We start from the raw sequence: 20,880 nt of genomic DNA, 5'->3' as shown, positions 1-20,880 counted from the left end.
GCTGGACTCCGGATGATCGGCCAACTCTTCATCGACTCGGTGAGTACGATTTCTCTTGCATATTCGCTGGAGGTGGCCCTTCATGTTACAGCCTTTGCAAGTATAGTCTTCATAGCGGCACTGGTGGGCCCCGTGATTTCCTCCACAGCGCCAGCATGGGGTTGGCCGGTTGGCCCCATGTGGTGGACTCAGGATTGCGGGACTCAGGGTTCTCTTCTCTCTTCCCTGAGAGAGACTGCTAGCAGCAGCCCTGCCTCTAAAAGGCACCAGTCGGTTCACAGTACTTGCCGGGTTAGAGTCCTGGGGGTGAGACATCCACTTGGAGATGCAGGCCGAGATCATGAATGCCTGGCTCACGTTAATTGCCTTCTGTAGGGTGACCGTGGTGTCCGCAGAGAGCAGCCTGTGGAGAAGGCCCTCGTGGCCGATTCCAATAACAAAGATGTCCCTTAGTGCTTTGGTGAGGTGATCGCTAAAATCACATGGTGCAGCCAATCGTCTCAGGTTTGCAGCATATTTTGCGATTCTTGGCCTTCGGGCCACCGGTGGGTATAGAACTGGTGTCCATCTGTGAGGATGCTCTCTTTAGGTTTGAGCTGTTCCTGTATCAGCGTTATGAGCTCCACATATGTTGTTGTCTTCTCTGGGACTAGCAAATCCCTGACAAGGCCATAGACGGTGGGCCCTCAACTGCTGAGCAGGATAGCTCAGCACTTATCAGCCAGCGAGGTCGGGTCGTCTCCCGCCAGGTCGTTCGCAATAAAGAAGTGTTCAAGCCTTTCCACAAAGGCCTCCCAATCTTCCCCATCGGCGAATTTTTCAAACGTGCCAAGGTTAGCCATTGTCGCGTGGAAATTCGTATTCTCGTCACCAGTTATTGTGTTTGTAAGCACTCTAGTAATGACTCCATGAGGTAAGGTATTGTACTTGAACTGTGGTGACCTTAGTCCATTAGTCAGGGATAGCATTTTTACAGAGGAAGTTGTCAAAAATAATTCAAGTCTGTGAGAGACTGTGACAATAATTGTTTCAATTATCATTAATCCACCCACATGCGTTGCACACTGAAGGAAATACAAATATGTTTGCTGAGCGACGGCCGAATTTTAATAACTTTTTATACAACTGTAGAATCAGCAGAAAAACAGGTTATTCGGCCCATAATACCTAATATATAGCCCATAGTACAAGAGTAAGGAAATCTTGCTACAATTGTACAGGGCCCTGGTGAGACCACACCTGGACTACTGCGCACAGTTTTGGTCTCCTTATCTGAGGAAGGATACACTTGCCTTGGAGGTGGTAGAACAGAGGTTCACCAGATTGATTCCTGGGATGAGAGGACTGTCCTATGGTGAGAGATTGTGTAGAATATGCCGATACTCTCTGGAGTTTAGAAGAATGAGAGGTGATCTCATTGAAACGGATAATATTTTGAAGGGGATTGACAGGGTAGATGTTGAGAAGCCCGGCGAGCTCAGTCGTTAGAGCATGAGATTCATAATCTCAGGGTCGTGGGTTCGAGTTGGGCGAATTATTTTCCTTAAACGTTATGTTGCTTTCACGGGAAAACATCTTTAATGAACCCATGATCTTCTTTGCTCAATAAAAGGAATGCGAACTGAGGGAGAGTTGATAATTTAATCATTTGTTCTGTGATCTGCATAAGAACACAAGAACCAGGAGCAGGAGTCTACCATTTGGCCCTTCGAGCCTGCCTTTTTTGCACCGAAACAAATTATAACCGTGTTTTTAAATTAGCAGTGCGAGATATTTAGAGGGCACCTTCACAAACCAGGAATCGATCCCAGGTGGCTGTCGCGAAAGGAACGTGCTTCAGCCACCTGGGATCGATTCCTGGTTTGTGAAGTAAATTTGATATCACCGTTTGTAATTGAAGTGGAGTCATTTTATGAAGTTAGATGGATGTCCCAAAGCACTTCAGAGTGGTGTCAAAACAAATGATTTTGAAATTAAACACAATGAATGTTCGGAGTGGGATTTAAACCCATGCCTCCAGAGAAGACGGTGACCTCAGCAGTGCCTTCGACCGCTCGGCCATCCTAACTGTTGGATGTATTTGTTACAAGTTATTAGTCTGGAAAGTTTCAGACTGGGCATTTGTTCAGTGCAGCTGGAAGTCCCAGTGAAGGGATATCCTCTTCCCTGGGGTTTTCCTCAGCCTGTGCTCAGTGTACAGGGAGTTTGGCCCAGGCCTGAGGTAGTTTGCATCATGCGTCAATGTACCCCGGAATGCTTTTGTTCAATTTTATTGCAGACATGTTTTTGTTTCAACAACAATGTTTCTGTCCGTGATCAAACTGCGGACTTTTCACATGTGAGACGAACGTGATCACCACTGCACTTCGCAAGCTGCTGTTTAGCTCAGTGCCTAGAGAGAAGTGTTCAGCAACAAGCTGAAATGCTTAATCCCTCTCTCTGCAAAAAGTTCCTTTCACATACATTTCTCTGACCGGAGCTGCACAAAACAACAATGTTCTCCTTTCAAAGTCAAAAACTCCCGAATTTCCACGTCTGCAATTTTCTGGACAAGGACAAGGACTGAAAGCACTTTGTGATCAGAAAATTGCCGGAACCCCTGTGGTTAATGACAGGGCATTTGATGATTGATTTCCGTACACACCTTGGAATTCAGGAGAACCGATTTCGTGGTTTGAAGTTCGAGGTAAACCCACGGGGCGGAGCCAACAGTCGCCTGTCAGCAATCAGCGACAGGAACATGCAACTTAAGCAGGCTCGGCTATCAACGGCATTATCATCGCCGAATCCCCCACCATCAACATCCTGGGGGTCACCAGTGACCAGAAACTTATCTGGACCAGTCACATAAATACTGTGGCAACAAGAGCAGGTCAGAGGCTGGGTATTCTGCGATGAGTGTCTCAAGTCCTGACTCCCCAAAGCCTTTCCACCATCTACAAGGCACAAGTCAGGAGTCTGACGGAATACTCTCCACTTGCCTGGATGAGTGCGGTTCCAACAATACTCGAGAAGCTCGACACCATCCAGGAAAAAGCAGCCCACTTATTGGGCACCCCATCCACCACCTCCAACATTCACTCCCTCCACCACCGGTGCACCGTGGCTGCAGTGTGTACCATCTACAAGATGCACTGCAGCAACTCACCAAGGCTTCTTCAGCAGCTACTCCCAAATCCGCGACCTCTACCGCCTAGAAGGACAAGGGCAGCAGGCGCGTGGGAGCACCATCACCTCCATTCTCGGGGGAGAGGGTGTACAGCCAGAGATCGTGGTCCATATCAGGACCAATGAGATGGGTAGCAAGAGAGATGAAGTCCTGCACGCAGAGTTTAGGGAGCTAGGAGAGAGATTAAAAAGCAGGACCTCAAAGGTAGTCATCTCCGGATTACACTCGGTGCCACGAGCGAGTGAGTACAGAAATAGGAGGATAGAGCTGGTGAATACGTGGCTGGAGAGATGGTGCAGGCAGGAGGGCTTTAGTTTCCTGAGGCATCGGGACCACCTGTGGGCGAGGTGGGACGTGTACAAACCGGACAATTTGCACCTAAACAGAGCCGGGACCAATATCCTCGCGGGGGGGTTTGCTCGTGCTGTTGGGGAGGGTTTAAACTAGTTTGGCAGCGGGATGGGAACCTGAGAATAGATTCAGTAGGGAGGGAAGTAATGCTGGAATTATAAAGCAAAAATAACGAAAGTGAGTTTGAAAGAGAGAGGAAACAAGCAGGTAAAAAGGGTAAATAAACAAATTGAAAGACACTGTTGTAGGAAGGCAAAGGCACCTGCTGAATATATAAATGTATGTATGTTTAAAATGTTAGCCAAATATAAAATGGCTGCCAGGGGGCTTAGCGAAGCATGATGGGGACTCGGTAAGCCAAGTTAGCTAAAACTGCTGACTGAGCTCTGACCCTGCAGAGCCTGTTACCAGGAATGTCTTGAATCAACAACTTGAGGCAAGATAGTATACAGAACACTGCGGTACCTAGTACGGAATGTCGTCAAGTCAGTGACCCCCCAGATGGGGTGCCTAGCAACCACGGAGATAAGGAGCTAGGCACCGGTGGAACAAATGATTAACGAAGATAAGGGAGGTCTGGAAAACATCACACGGATAAGAATCAGCCCCCAACTGTCATGAACTGATCATGCAGCCCCCTGATGTACCAGGGTTAATTCCTTTGGCCCATTTAAACCTATATGTAATCTATAATCATTATGATTGGATTGTGTCCAGCCAAAGTGGGCTGAGTAACTAGAATGAACGATTGTAAAACATATAAATATCGATGAATTGTTTTGTTCGGCGGAGTAGAGTGCCTGGAGTTGGACCAGAGGCTCTCTCCTTGCCGGCGTAATAAAGCCCGTTTTTGCATTGGAACCGACCCCGAGTGTCGAGTGATTCTTCCATGAAAACATTTGCGCTGACAGTGGCGTCATGAACAGGATTTCGCGGAGTCGCTGGAAGTCCTTGGAAAAACCTGTGTGTGTATCAAAAATTTTTAATTATAAAGGGTGCGGAAGGTGGAGGCCGGTTGACCGACACGAGGAGATGGTCTAATATCTCAAACGCCCAGCCTGAGCCAGAATTAAGAGGACTTTTGTCCCACGTGACGGCCAGGAACTAAGTAGGCGTAGGGCACACACTTAGACCGTGGGATCGTGATACCGAGCGACATCTCCTGGACCCAGTCGTGTGATTTGTAAATATATCCCGGAGACCAGGCGGTGCACAGCGACCAAAGGAAACCAAACCTGTGAATAGGGTCGGACCGACAGACAAAACGGTGGTAGGTAGTCGTTAAGGAGGCATGGGGCACTGCGGGAATTGCTTAAATGCGTTTTAAGAATTGTATAAGTTTGTGTAATTGCAGAACTTGTGACCTGACAGTAGCCAGGAGACGGTCTGCTACAAGTTACACTAGGAAGAATGTGGACCTCTGAGAGTCGATTCCTAACGGTTCTAGTTCTACCCAGGAATGGCCAATAAATCAGGTAATCTCGAGTGGGGACAAGAGGGGTCCCTTACCCGCCACCTGGCGGAAAAACAAAAGAAACTAATTGAGTAGATGATTAAGTCAGGATGGAACCCCCAGGACCCGCCAGCAAATCAACGGGAATGGTGGGAGAAGGAAAGGAAAGATAAAGGTGAGAAAGCCGTGGTCTTGATTCTTCAAGCCCGCATAAAATTAACAGAGGAGGTTCATCAATATGTAAGAAATAAAAAAAACTGATAGTGATGATCTTAATTGAAGTATGGATCCAAGAATAGAGCCAGCCAAACAATAAACTTTGCTGAATGAAAAGAGACTTTTGTGAACGTCTGTCTAGGAATGAGATAAAGAATGGAGAAGGGAAGCTGTAATGTCTTTAATAAAAGCCTGTGTCTCTGGAAGCTGCAGGCTGGGGAAGTACGCTCCCATTTTTCCTTTGTGTGAAACCTTGACGCAAAAGCTTTTAGCTCAGGAAAGAGATTTTTAAATTACAGATTGGCAGTACAATACTTGAATTGTGATTTTGAGATATTTCAGGTGATTCTCATTGATAAACATTTTGGTTGTATAGGAAAATCTTGGGTTTGGAAGCCTTTTTAATAAAAGTACACATATTGCGTCAGGAACTGAAGCTTAAAAAAGATGTAATTTATGAGATATAGGACCACAAGATTGAAGTTACAGAGCAAAAGATTAGAGTTTTTGATCAGCTTCTAAAACGGAAGTTAGGCAAAAAAATCCAGTAATACCATATTTGACATTTTGTAATTCAAAAATAAATACAAATTCTACAAAAGGGGAGCAGAAATTAGGATGGGAACAGTGAAGAGTTAATTTTGTTGTGAAGGTTTCAAGTACCACTGGTAAAGAAAAGGCACAACAAAATGCGATACATTTAAAACAAAAAGTTAAATCTGATCTCTTTTAAAAAATAAAACTAAAAGGTTTGGAAAAAAAGACGTAACGTACTAAATAAGTGCTGAAAAAAAAAGTGTTTGCGATGGAAAAAGCAATAAAAGGGGTCAGAGGGTCGAGTAAGGAGGAGGAACTGAGGGAAATCCTTATTAGTCGGGAAATTGTGTTGGGGAAATTGATGGAATTGAAGGCCCATAAATCCCCAGGGCCTGATGGACTGCATCCCAGAGTACTTAAGGAGGTGGCCTTGGAAATAGCGGATGCATTGACAGTCATTTTCCAACATTCCATTGACTCTGGATCAATCCCTATCGAGTGGAGTGTAGCCAATGTAACCCCACTTTTTAAAAAAGGAGGGAGAGAAAAAACAGGGAATTATAGACCGGTCAGCCTGACCTCAGTAGTGGGTAAAATGATGGAATGAATTATTAAGGATGTCATAGCAGCGCATTTGGAAAGAGGTGACATGATAGGTCCAAGTCAGCATGGATTTGTGAAAGGGAAATCATGCTTGAAAAATCTTCTGGAATTTTTTGAGGATGTTTCCAGTAGAGTGGACAAGGGAGAACCAGTTAATGTGGTATATTTGGACTTTCAGAAGGCTTTCGACAAGGTCCCACACAAGAGATTAATGTGCAAAGTTAAAGCACATGGGATTGGGTGTAGTGTGCTGACATGAATTGAGAACTGGTTGTCTGACAGGAAGCAAAGAGTAGGAGTAAATGGGCACTTTTCAGAATGGCAGGCAGTGACTAGTGGGGTACCTCAAGGTTCTGTGCTGGGGCCCCAGCTTGTTTACACTATACATTAATGATTTAGACGAGGGGATTAAATGTAGTATCTCCAAATTTGCGGATGACACTAAGTTGGGTGGCAGTGTGAGCTGCGAGGAGGATGCTATGAGGCTGCAGAGTGACTTGGATAGGTTAGGTGAGTGAGCAAATGCATGGCAGATGAAGTATAATGTGGATAAATGTGAGGCTATCCACTTTGGTGGTAAAAACAGAGACAGACTATTATCTGAATGGTGACAGATTAGGAAAAGGAGAGGTGCAACGAGACCTGGGTGTCATGGTACATCAGCGATTGAAGGTTGGCATGCAGGTACAGCAGGTGGTTAAGAAAGCAAATGGAACGTTGGCCTTCATAGCGAGGGGATTTGAGTACAGGGGCAGGGAGGTATTGCTGCAGTTGTACAGTTGTGCAGTTGAGGCCATACCTGGAGTATTGTGTACAGTTTTGGTCTCCGAACTTGAGGAAGGACATTCTTGCTATTGAGGGAGTGCAGCGAAGGTTCACCAGACTGATTCCCGGGATGGCGGGACTGACCTATCAAGAAAGACTGAATCAACTGGGCTTGTATTCACTGGAGTTCAGAAGAATGAGAGGGGACCTCATAGAAACGTTTAAAATTCTGACGGGTTTAGACAGGTTAGATGCAGGAAGAATGTTCCCAATGTTGGGGAAGTCCAGATCCAGGGGTCACAGTCTAAGGATAAGGGGTAAGCCATTTAGGACCGAGATGAGGAGAACCTTCTTCACCCAGAGAGTGGTGAAGCTGTGGAATTCTCTACCACAGAAAGTTGTTGAGGCGAATTCACTAAATATATTCAAAAAGGAGTTAGATGAAGTCCTTACTACTAGGGGGTTCAAGGGGTATGGCGAGAAAGCAGGAAGGGGGTACTGAAGTTGCATGTTAAGCCATGAACTCATTGAATGGCAGTGCAGACTAGAAAGGCCGAATGGCCTACTGCTGCACCTATTTTACTATGTTTCTATGTTTCTATAACTTATTAAATACTAGTTGATATTGGCTGTGAAAAAGATATTGGTTTAATTGGGAAAAGGAAAAAAAAATTGGAGGAGGTAAAAGACTCTCTCCATTGATAATGATTTTAAATTACGAGAAAGTTTCACTGCAGTTTGAAAAGATTTCCAGAATAGATGTTATTAATCAAGAAAAGTCCCGAACAGTCTAAACAAGCAGGAGGGTTTTGAAAATAACAAGGAGAAAAGATCTAAGCTATGCGAACTCAGCAGAGAGAGAAATAAAACACAAGATTTGCCCATTGAACGGGACTGTTAAAAAAAAACCGAAATGTTGGCATGTTAACAGCTTGTGTGAACATTGGATTTCAGTAAACAAAATAGCTATTAAAAATGTGTGTTCTTATTTCAACAAAAATCTTTGGCAAGTACTTGAATTAGATGTTAAGCAAAAAAATTGGAGTTTAATCTAAAATGCTGTCTTTCCCGATGAGAAGATTTTAATTGTGACCACTTTACGAATGATTTCTGCTGTTTTAACGGATTCCTAATTTCTAAGCAAGTTTTGAAGGCACAAAGATTTGGATGATTACGCGAAGTCACGTAATGACATCAAGGCCTTCTTACAAACCTGTAAAGGAGTTAACCCTTTCCATTGACATCTGTTTTACACTGGACCTTACTAATTTGAATTTCTTACTAAAATAAAGAAGACTCACCTGACAGACAGTGGAAATGGTGGGATAGTCAGAATAAAAATAAAACAGAACTAGCTGGTCAAGAGTTAAAAGCGAAGATAAATAAGCTGGAAGAGATTTTAAAAAACAGGACCAGACGGATAGTGCAGTGTGCAGCCAAAGCTCCATCACCTGTGGCAATCAAGCCAATGTATCCCACGGTGGGTCGGTGTAGTCCACAAACCCATTCTAACAGTAAAGCAGACTGCGATGTTTGGAGGAATAGTGGTGGCATTGGTGTTGATTAGAGTTTGGATAATATTTAGATGGGTCATCGTGCAGGCTCGAGCACAGCAGGCTCAAATACAAAACCGACGGCAGCCCAGACAGGGACATGAAGTGATCGAGATGGCACGACTATAAAGAATATGGATAACCAAACCCTTACCTCCGATTCCACAGAGTGACCGCGACACAAGTAGACCAGAACCTAACACCTGGTGACGACCAGGCTATCTGTTTAAAATTTGCAGATAAAACCATCACCGAGATGGGACCGCAGTGGTGACTTCGACTCTGGGGACTCATGATATTAGGAACCTTGAGGCCCACACAAGCACTGGATAATACAGACGGACTCCGAGAGATGCAGCACACGCAAGAAAGACACAACTGTATCAACTATAGGGTTTTGTTTACTTTGACTGATGAAATATGCATTCCAAAAGTCAAGGACTGGAGCAAGGACAGAACTTATTTTAACGCGTGGCTGCAAATGAATCCGGATAAGAATAGAGTATGTGTGCGATGCTCCACGGGTACAAGAAGCAGTTGCATTAGACGAAGGGAGGCCAGGCGGGGCCGGATGAATGTACCTTTGGAATAATTTGCGCGCATCCTGCCCAGCCACAACCGTTAATCACTCACAAAGAGGGGGTGGGGCTGTGTGGATACTATGAGGATGTAGAGGCTGCCGCAATATCGTTGTATGTATGCTTCTCACCCCCTCCGACACCACGCCCCATAAGAACCATCACACTCCCCATGGAATTGTCATGTCCAACAATTACAAGGGGAGCGGAAAATGAGATTGTGCTGTCCAACGAGGGTGAACTATTGTATGATAATGTTAAGCATGAAATTGTGCCTGTCCTGATCAATACCTCAGGTATACAGATGCCGGAATATTGTACAGAACAGGCAAGAAATATGTATAATGTATTAAGTAAAGTTGTAATGCAGCAGGCTGCCGATGCCATGGGTGCCAGTAGATTCCGAGGACAGGAGCCAGTTCATAGGACTAAGAGGGAAATAGTTAATGATGTTGCGACCGGTTTTAATGCCGGAACCTCCATAGTAAACTCACTGGACATACAAAGGCTAAATGAAAGGGTGGAGCAGCTTAAAGGGGTGATGAAGGGATTATTAGAACGGCAGAGCAGACTCAGGAAGGTCAATCCGAACTTGGAAGAGAGGTGCAGAAATCCAATTGGATGGCCTCTCGGTCCTGGAAGCTCAGACAAAAACAATCAATCACCTTTTCGACAGAGAGAGAGAAGATACCGCAAAACTGAGACAGGGACAACTCTGTCACGCTTATGGACTATGGATGGTGGGACAGATACGGCACAACCACGATCATATCCAGACTGGATAGACAGCGCACATCTGGCTCAGTTGGCCAAACTAAAGGGGACACTGGGTAATTGCACTCTGAAGGGACTAACCAGAGTATGCCCAGTGATCCCAAACTGCCGAATGAGCAAAGCTGCCGGAGTGGGAATAGCCCTGATGATACCTATAGTCATACAAGATTCAGGACCGTTTCCCCTTTATCAACTGTAGAATATCGGGATCATACGGGAAAACACCTCCCTCCATTACTATCTGACCGCAGCCCCTGCTGTCCGCAGAGACAACACTCTATGGGATCTCCCTGACGGGATGCAAGCAGACGGGTGACATTACGGTGTGCCCGCACCCGGTGGGACAGGGAGAACTAGTCGAATGTGGATTTAATCCAACCGATGGATGTGTATTGGAAATAGTACCTGCCCCCACACATTTTGCCAGAACAGGTTACGGGGGCAAAGGGAAATACTGTGTCTCTACCACGGCACATTCATATCGGTACAATGGATTACAATGCCAGATCTCGCAACCAGACTTTTGCTTCACAGCCCTACGACCTCACAATAATATCAAGCCCGCATTATCCAGGTTAGACACCGAGGCCCAAAACCATTAACGCATTCGATCAGCTCCACGATCACCTGCAGGATTATGACGAGCCAGAGCAGGCCCCTATCCCACATTTAGTTGCAGTATTAAGGGGACTAAGACTCAGAGTAGGCCAGTGTGTCAGACTCTACCACCAACTACAGACAAAGATTGAAATACTGGAGAAGGATACTGACCAAGAGTTACAAAACCAGAGTTGGTGGAGGAGGGTCTGAGACTGGGGCATGAACGTAAACATCCACCCCTGGATTGGAATAATATCACACATACTGGTAGAGATACGGCTAGTCTTAGCACTAACATGGAGAGTCATGGCCTGTCGATCCTTCAGGCATTATGCACGACAAAGGAGTATCAGAACAAGGGCTCAAGTAAATAAAGTGACTTGTCCAGCAGAGGGACAGGGGTATCTGAACTATATCAATTTGATCTAAGCAGCTGGGACTTCTGAACCACGTGACTGGCCAGCACGTTGTGACAGGAAGTACCGGGTGGTACATAAAAATATAAGTCGAGAAACAAATTATGTTGTTGGTTAAAGGAGACTAGGATTAGTCCATTACCGAAAGGGGGGATTGTTGTAGGGCAAAGGCAAAGGCACCTGCTGAATATATGTATGCATATATGTACGTGTTAAATGGTAACCAGATACAAAATGGCTGCCTGGGATTCTGCAAAGCACTAGGTGAATTCAGCTAACAGTTAGCTTGAATACATTTTTGGGTAGCTGATGACACTGCAGTTACATGTACAGGAACACTGGAAAGAGCGAGCTCAGCAGAACGTCCTTAATCAACAAACCACAGACAAGATGTCCTAGCAGAATACTGAACAAATAAATTCCTGTGACTGTATAAGGATAAGGAGGTTAGGTGCAGACAGAACCCAAGGACAGTAGAGATAAGGGGATCTGGAGAATCTCACGAGGCCATGAATAAGCCCCAGCTAAAACATGAGGTGATCACACAGTCCCCTGGTGCCTGGGGGCCAATTCCATTGGCCCAGTGGAATCGATTTGCAATTTATAGTCGTTATGATTGGATTGTGTCCAGCTGACATGGGCTAAGTAATTGGAATGAACTGTTGTAAAACATATAAATATCGATGAATTTCTTTGTTCGGTGGAGTGGAATGCCTGGAGTTGGACCAGAGGCTCTCTCCCCGCCTGTGTAATAAAGGCCATTTTGGGATTGGAACCGACCCCGAATGTCGAGTGATTCTTCCAGAAAAAGATTTGTGCTAACATAACCCGTGCTGTACCAGCCCTGGGAGAGATTGATGGGACAGTGTAGAGGGAGCTTTACTCTGTATCTAACCCCGTGCTGTACCTGCCCTGGGAGAGATTGATGGGACAGTGTAGAGGGAGCTTCACTCTGTATCTAACCCCGTGCTGTACCAACCCTGGGAGAGATTGATGGGACAGTGTAGAGGGAGCTTTACTCTGTATCTAACCCCGTGCTGGATCTGTCCTGGGAGAGATTGATGGGACAATGTAGAGGAAGCTTTACTCTGTGTCTAACACGTACTGTACCTGCCTGGGAGGCTTTAATGTGACTGTGTAGTGGTAGCTTTACTCTGTATTTAACATTATTGTCCTTTTTAATCCACTTGTTTCACACCGAAACAAATCGTAACCATGATGTGAATTTAACGCTACTTGATTCTTTGAAATCATCTTTAAATGATTGGGTAAAACCACTTCTTATGCCACCGAAAAACAGCTTTGATTCCAGGTCTCGGCGATAAATTTTATAACACAATTTTTAAATTCAAAACCTAATAAAATTGACGACATGCAGCCAACGTGCAAAAGTAAGAATTCTTTTAATCACCGTTAAATAGCCGATAACCTTCTTCAGAATGAAATAAATAATAATATCATTACTGAGGAACAGTGGTATCTTTAATCATTCATTTTCTCTTTACATGTGATGAAGTTTTATCCCTATCTCATTTACACGCTGTATGAGAATGGTTTAAAATTGTAAGTGTTTATGACTCAGTTGTAAAACCATTGATTGTGTGTGTGCCGATTCTTGATAGGAGGAGCACTTGAGACCGTAGTTCCAGTTCTTTCTATGTATCAATAGAATAAATTTCCACCAGTTGCTTTAAACCCAATAACATAATTTATTTCGAGTGGACTGGATGGAGGAACATGATCCATGTAAAAAATTGTTATCGTTTTACTTGAACTGAATGCTCATAAAATATTGGAGTTGGAACTAATTGGATAATAGCACAGCTGGCAACATTTGCGGAATAGATTCGTGCAGCCAAAACGCACAATGACAACCTGGGACTGTGCGGCACCGAATACTCGGGGAAAAACAGTTAAACACTTCGTCCCTGGGTGGGCTCGAACCACCAACCTTTCGGTTAACAGCCAAACGCGCTAACCCATTGCGCCACAGAGACTGATGGAAGTATAAGGTTCAAGGCATCCCGAACCAGGGTGTCAGACAGTTAAAGCTTCAGATTGCTCTGACCGGGATGGAACTTGTCCACTCTCAGTGGCACCTTTCACAAATAAATAGAGGGACATTAATTGTGGATGCGTGGAAATAGTCTGGTCCCGCACACTGCAGACATTTCCATGTCACCGCCAACCAGCTCTCCCGCAACCGGTGTGATCTACCTTCCAGCCTTCCAGTGCCTTGTCTGTGACAAAGTATTCTGATTGTCCCGAAGCCGGTGTTCGGTTTGAATTCCTTTTCAGCTCCTGACTGGATATTCCTGTGATTAAACAGGAATTAAATGCTAACAGGGACAGTTGGATTCACCGTTTCTTTGCTTGGTGAAATTTCAAAGATTGAAAGTGACACACATCAACCCCAAACCTCCCGTGAGATGGAAGCCCAGTTGCTGTTTCAAGCTTGAATGCGGGTACAAGCAGAACTTATTCAAAGAAAGTCCAAGTCCCTGAGACGCATGATTATTTGCACCAAACTCCTTTGCAAAGATTTGAGGTTCATGTTTGGTGATCTGGGTACATCTTTTGCCAAACTACAACACTTCAAAAATAACTCAACGGCCTTAAAGCGCTTTGGGGTGACATGAGTTCCTGAAAGGCACTGCAGAAATGGAAGTCCTGCTTTGCAAAAGTTCGATGCAATTTCAAAATTTGCGAGCAATATCAGGGCTCCTCTGGGATCCCTCGTAAATTTCAATGAACAACTCTGAAGGGAGAATCATAGCCCGAGACCAACGAGCCAACTGTTTGACAAACGTGAAGATAAGGTGTAAGCATGATCAAAGCATTTTTGTGTGTGTCGCTATTCAGAACATAAGAACTTAAGAACTAGAAGCAGTAGTAGGCCATATGGGCCCTCGAGCATGCTGCGCCATTTAATATGATCATGGCTGATCCGATCATGGACACATCCCTGCCACTTCCCCATTAGCCTTATTCCCTTATCAGTTAAGAAGCTATCTCTGTCTTAAATGTATTTAATGTCATGGTTTTCTCAGCTCTCTGAGGCAGTGAGTTCGGCAGATTTACAACCCTCTGAGAGAAGAAATTCCTCCTCATCACAGATTTAAATGGGCGGCCCTTTATTCTGAGATGATGCCACCTAGTTCTAGTCTCCCCTATCAGTGGAACCATCCTCTCTGCATCCACCTTATCAAGCTCCCTCATTACCTTATACATTTCGATAAGATCACCTCTCATTCTTCTGAATTCCAATGAGTAGAGGCCCAACCTACTCAACATTTTCTCATAAGTCAACCACTCATCTCCGGAGTCAACCCAGTGAAACTTCTCTGAACTGCCTGCAAAGCAAGTATATCCTTTCGTAAATATTGTAAGTGTTTGTGATCCTCGCTCAATTGCCAGACGGACGGTTTGAATCGCCCCCACCTTACGAAAGTTCTAGATCTGGGAATTATTATTCAGAGTGTAAATTAAATGAGTCACGGAAAGGGATGCTTCGGTGATAAATCATAGTATATTTATTTGGTGTAACATACACTGGCTAAAACATGCACTGCTAAACGAAATGTCTCTGTGGAGAATAAAATCCCGGTTACAAACAACATACATAAAGTACAGAAATGAACCTAGTAACACGCAGTAATTCCCTGGTGGATTCTAACCCCACCCCTACCAATGAATTACCCTCCCCAGAATAGCCCTGAAAAGCTTCACTTCTGAGAAAACCCGGAGCCCTTACCCAGCTGGCCTGGGATATCTGGTTACTGGCTTGGGACACTCGCGACCATGTTCACCACCAGACACAGCCCGTTTCCTTGCTCAGCTCAGCTGTGGAAAGTCACTGCCTGGCCTTCAGTCTCGGTGGCTTCATCTGCAGTACTGCGGCCCCTTCCTCTGGTACATCGATCGGTGGAGCGAGAGCAAGAGGGAGAGGGGGCTCTCGCTAGACAAAAGTTACAAGCTGCAAGCTCCAAGCTTCACACCAAGCTCCAAGCTAAAAATAAAGTGGAAAGGACCCTGTCTTTCTGGGAGTCTTGCTACCCCTATCTTTCCCGCCAATCTTTAAAACCCCTTTGTTTCTAAGCACGGGTACTTAGTCAGTGATGGGCCATCCCACCCATGCATTGGGCTGATGGCCCTTAGTCTGGGCATCTATCTGAGCCTTTGTGTTGGGAAAGACCCAGCTTCTCCTTGGCTGGCCAGGCTGGTGGGTTCATTGTTCTGTGTCTCCTTCTGAGATGGAGGTGAGAAGTGCTTTTACAAATTAGAGTGGCTTTGTCAGTGGCCCCCTTTTCTGGCCAACAGCTCTTTTGTCAATGGATGACTGACAGGTCTTTTGTCCCAGCTCACTGCCATGCGGTCTCTGGAGTTTTAACAAAACCAGTTTTTTCACATATCTGCGCAGGGTGTCCCCAGCACAGGGAAAATAGCCTCAGAAAAATAAAATCCACAAAATATTCTCGACTGAGTTCATTCTTTAAACAGAAACTTTGCGATCTCTTCATTCTGCTCTGCTAATTATCGAACTTGCCACGTAAAAAGTGCGTTGGCATTGCAATGCATTAATGTAAAATTAATGAAAAGAAAATGCAACGTTTTGTCGAGTGCAAAACATGCAGTGCCTGCATTTCAAAAATCGTTGCTTTTATTCATCCTGCGGAATGCATATTGCACAGATAATCTCAGCACACATTGTGCAGGCAAAGGCAGCATTAGACAACAAAGTGATTTGTCCTCCGCTGATTTGTAGCAGATAACTGACGGTTGAGCACACATTTTGACAACGAGACTTGTAGATCAAGCATCAATGAAAAAGGCAACAAAACTGCCCACCAGCACCAGGTGTCTGTCACTTGTTTGTCCCAAATTTTCAGCAGCTGGGACAACAAGAATTTAGGTTTTACTGAGATTTGAACTCAGATCACTCGATTAAAGTCAAGAGGGCTAACCATTACACCATGGAACCAACTGTGCCAAAACTTTTGAAACATACTTCGTCACAGACAAGGCACTGGAAGGCTGGAAAGTAGACCACACCGGTTGTGGGAGAGCTGGTTGGTGGTGACATGGAAGTGTCTGCAGTGTGCGGGACCAGACTGCTTCCACACATCCACAATGAATGTCCCACCATTTAGTTGGGAAAAGTACAACTGAGAGTGGATAAGTTCCATCCCGGTCGGAGCAATCTGAAGCTTTAACTGACTGACACCCTGGTTTTGCATGTCTTGCATTGTGTATCTGTGGCGCAATGGTTTAGCGCATTCGGCTGGTAACTGAAAGGTGGGTAATCCAAACCCATCTCCGTGCGAAGCCTTTTATTGTTTTTCCCCGAGGATTCGGTGCCGCACAGTTCCGGGTTGTCATTGTGCATTTTGGCTGCACGACTATATTCCGCAAACATTGCAAGCTTTGCTGTTATCCAGTGAGTTCCCACTCCAATACTTTTATGAGCATTCAGCACAAGTACAATGATAACAATTTTTTTACATGGATCATATTCCTCCATCCAGTCCAATCAAAATAAATTATGTTATTGTGTTTAAAGGAACTGGTGAAAATTGAATCTATTGATACATATATAGAACTGGAACTTCGGTCTCAAGTGCTCCTCCTATCAAGAATAGACACACACACAATCAATGGTTTTACAACTGAGTCATAAACACTTACAATTTCTCATACAGCATGTAAATGAGATAGGGATAAAAATTCATCACATGTAAAGAGAAAATGAATGATTAAAGATACTACTGTCCCTCAGTAACTATATTATTATTTATTTCATCCTGAAAAAGGTTATCGGTTATTTAACGGTGATTAAATTAATTCTTATTTTTTAAATTGAAAAAAGCTGTTACAGAAGTTACCGCCCTGACCTGGAATCAAAGCTGTTTTTCGGTGGTATAAGGAGTGGTTTTACCCAATCATTTAAAGGTGATTTCAAAGAATCATGTGGCGTTAAATTCAGATCAAGGTTACGATGTGTTTCGGTGTGAAACAAGTGGATTGAAAAGGACAATAATTACACCAAGCATTACGATGCAGCGATGCAGCAATGCAGCGTTCCCTGGTGGTCCAGTGATTAGGATTCGGCGCTCTCACCACCGCGGCCCTGGGTCGATTTCCGGCCAGGGAAATTGCACTTCCATCAAAATTAAAACCTTATATGAAAGAGTTGCATGCATCTAATGTGCTAAAAAAGATTCATTGATTTAAACATCATTAATTAATCCATTGTAGAACTTCAATCATTTATTTTGCCCTGAGGATGTGAGGAACTTTTATCCCGACCTCATTGTATTTTAGGAGCATGGTCCAGCCCTGGTATCTCCACCTGTGAAAGTAGGAAACTGCTGGAAATACACAACAGGACGGGTAGCCTTTGACAAACAATTAAACCCAGGTTACAGACTCTCTTCCTAACCGTGCCCTTTGCGGGACACTTGTTCCCCTTTAATTTTACAGACTGACTGAGTTCACTAACCGCGGGGAGAGAGTAGGTGCCTCCGCGGCCCCACTGTGCTCACATGGAAGATAACATGATGGGGATGTGGGGTGGTGGGTGGGGATCAGTGACATGTTTGTGTAAAGGGCAGCGGAGGAGAAGGATTGACAGCTGTCAGTGAGGGACAGAAGTTGTTTAAGGTGAGCCAACACATTCCCGATCAACACCGAAGGCATTCACTGGTCAGCTGCCCTCTGCTGTACTTCTGGTCAGAGCGGTTTCCGCAGTGGAGCCGTTATCACATTTGCTTTACACGCAAAATGATACCGTGCAGGAAGATTATGTTTAAACTTGCTGTGGATGAACAGCCATGGGCGAGTTTATTCTCCTGTCAAAAGGGCGACAGTGGCTTCTCCCTTATTCTTTAATTGCTCTTTATTTCACTTCACTAAATAGATATATTTGAGTGAGAGAAATTGTTCCAGAGTGTCGCACACTTCATCTTTTCTTCCCCATTAAACACGTAAAATGAGGCCGGGGAATAAATACAGAAAACAAAGCAGAGGGATATAGACAAGAGGAAGAGAGAAGGGGAAATACTGTCCCCACCCAGAACTAATGCAGAAACCCCTCTGCTGCGCTCGGGGTGGCCACCCACAGACTCGATACACTAACGTCCCAACAGCACATTGACTGTCGGAGTGGGACTATGCGGTACTTCAGAAGACAGGACGAAGAAGCAAAGTCACTGATTCAGTCCCATGTGCTTCTCTGACTGACACCGGGGAAACGGTGAGACAGATTTTGGAGCATAGGTCTGGTTATTGTGAAACAGCAAAGAAAATATTACGTCTGTAATTAAATTATTTAATGCGTATCCTGCTCGTTTAGTGGTTAGGCATTCACAGAGGGAGCCCGAGTTCGGAAAGTAACTTTTTAATTCAAACTTTTTTCAAATAATTACATGCAATTAATTCAACTCTGTGGGAGGCGGGGTGATTAAAACATCACCGATCGGAAAGGAATTGTCCGCGGGAAGCCTCCAACCAGAATTTTTGGGCTAATATTCCCACCCGAATTGTTTTGCAGACTGACAGTCAATACTTCAATAACTGAACTGTAATAATTTCAGGAGCTTTCATCATAGACGATATTTTACACCCTATCTGACTTAACACACTCTGAATTTTTGAAATTGGTTTAAAATGTTTATTGCTCAGAAGACAAGGAACCTGGGGTACTTTTTTCAATTTATTTCACAGCAATTATATTCTAAAATAATGTTTTTGCCCCGGCTCGAACCTGGGACCTTTCGTGTCTGAGACAAACGCAATGACCGCGACACTACAGAAACCACTGCTAAAATTAGTGCCCAGAGAGAAGTGTTAAGCCAGAAGGTGTAATTCTGAGTCCCTTTCTGTGAAAAAATCTTTTCACAAACATTTCTCTGACCGAAGCTGCACAATTCAATAATGCTCTTTTCAAAGTCGTCAAACTCCCAAATTAACGCACCCCCCGAATCTTCTGGATCAGAAAGCTCTAGTTGTGCCGACTCAATCCATAAATCTGACTTTACTCACCCTGTATTTTAGGAGATTGGTTTAAAATGTTCATTGCTCATAAGACACGGAACCTGGGGCTACTTTTGTTCAATGTATTTCACAGCAAATATATTCTAAAATAAATCACGCACCCAGGCTCAAACCAGGGACATGTCATGTGGGAGGTGAACATGATAATGGCTACATTACGTAAACCTTTCCTTAACCCAACACCCGGTTCGTCATTTGTACCACAATGAAACCCAATGAGATCAGAATAAAAGTTCCTCACATGCTCATGGCAAAATAAATGGTAAAAGATTTACAAAATAATTTATGTATTAATTAATGATGTTCAAGTCAATGATTCTTATTTTTTATGCATGATTTGCATATAGATCTGCAAAATAAATGATCTCTTTTTTTTTTATAAGGTTTTTAACTAAAAGTACAACTTCCGAGGGTGGGAATTGAACCCAGGACACAACGTTGAGAGCAGAGACTCCTGACCACTCAACAACCAGCGACCGATACACCTTTTTATTGCTGCATCTTTATAGTTAATGACATTATTGTCATTTTCAGTTCACTTGATTCACACCGAAACAGATTGTAACTGTTGTGTATGCATGCCTGTTTACTGTGTGATGTCTGTAACACTGTTATGCAACACTGAATGTACTCTTACACTGTACACACCTGATCTACACCAGAGGATGCTGCTGCGTGAGACCGAAAGGTTACCTGCAACCCAGTATATAAAGGAGCTCTCAGCTTGGTGTCCTCAATCGAGGAGCTTCAAATAAAGGACTACACGGCTACACAGTTGCCTGGTGGAGCCATTATTAAAGGTGCCGACAGTAAACGTGATCTGAAATTCACGCCACTTGAGATCACATTCAAATGATTCACTGAATCCACCCCTTGTACCACCGCAACACAAGTTCGATTCTTGGTCAGGGAGATAATATTTACAACACAGTTTTCAAACTAATAGCACTATATAAATGTCAACATGCAGCAAATGTGAAAAAATGAAATTATTTAATCATGTTCAATTAACCGATAACTTTCTTTTGCAGAATTAAAGAAATGATAAGTGGTTACTGAGGGATAGTGGTACATAAGAACATAAGAACAGAAGAATTAGGAACAGGAGTCGGCCATCGAGCCCCTCGAGCCTGCTCCGCCATTCAACAAGATCATGGCTGATCTGGCCGTGGACTCAGCTCCACTTATCCGCCCGCTCCTCATAACCCTTAATTCCCTTATTGGTTAAAAATATATCTATCTGTGACTTGAATACATTCAATGCGCTAGCCTCAACTGCTTCCTTGGGCAGAGAATTCCACAGATTCACAACCCTCTGGGAGAAATAATTCTTTCTCAACTCGGTTTTAAATTGGCTCCCCCGTATTTTGAGTCTGTGCCCCCTAGTTCTAGTCTCCCCGACCAGTGGAAACAATCTCTCTGCATCTATCTTGTTAGCCCTTTCAATATTTTAAATGTTTCTACAAGATCCTTCTGAACTCCAACGAGTAAAGACCCAGTCTACTCAATCTATCATCATAAGGTAACCCCCTCATCTCCGGAATCAGCCGGGTAAATCGTCTCGGTACCCCCTCCAAAGCTAGTATATCCTTCCTTAAGTAAGGTGACCAAAACTGCATGCAGTACTCCAGGTGCGGCCTCACCAATACCTTATAAGTTGCTTTTGTACTCCATGCCTCTTGCAATGAAGGCCAACATTCCATTCGCCTTCCTGATTACCTGTTGCACCTCCAAACTAACTTTTTGGGATTCATGCACAAGGACCGCCAGGTCCCTCTGCACCGCAGCATGTTGCAATTTCTCCCCATTCAAA

The 20,880-nt window shown here is 44.2% G+C and overlaps 1 non-coding gene across 1 annotated transcript; it reads right to left on the bottom strand.

The window, feature by feature from the left end:
- Nucleotides 1-12,938: 12,938 nt before the first annotated feature.
- Nucleotides 12,939-13,012, bottom strand: trnan-guu (transfer RNA asparagine (anticodon GUU)). Its single transcript has one exon. It is a non-coding gene; the product is annotated as a tRNA-Asn (tRNA).
- Nucleotides 13,013-20,880: the final 7,868 nt, after the last annotated feature.

Source organism: Pristiophorus japonicus, chromosome 28 (assembly GCF_044704955.1).
Source record: "Pristiophorus japonicus isolate sPriJap1 chromosome 28, sPriJap1.hap1, whole genome shotgun sequence".
NCBI classification, from domain to species: Eukaryota; Metazoa; Chordata; class Chondrichthyes; family Pristiophoridae; genus Pristiophorus; species Pristiophorus japonicus.
This window is presented reverse-complemented; position numbering and strand designations above follow the sequence as displayed.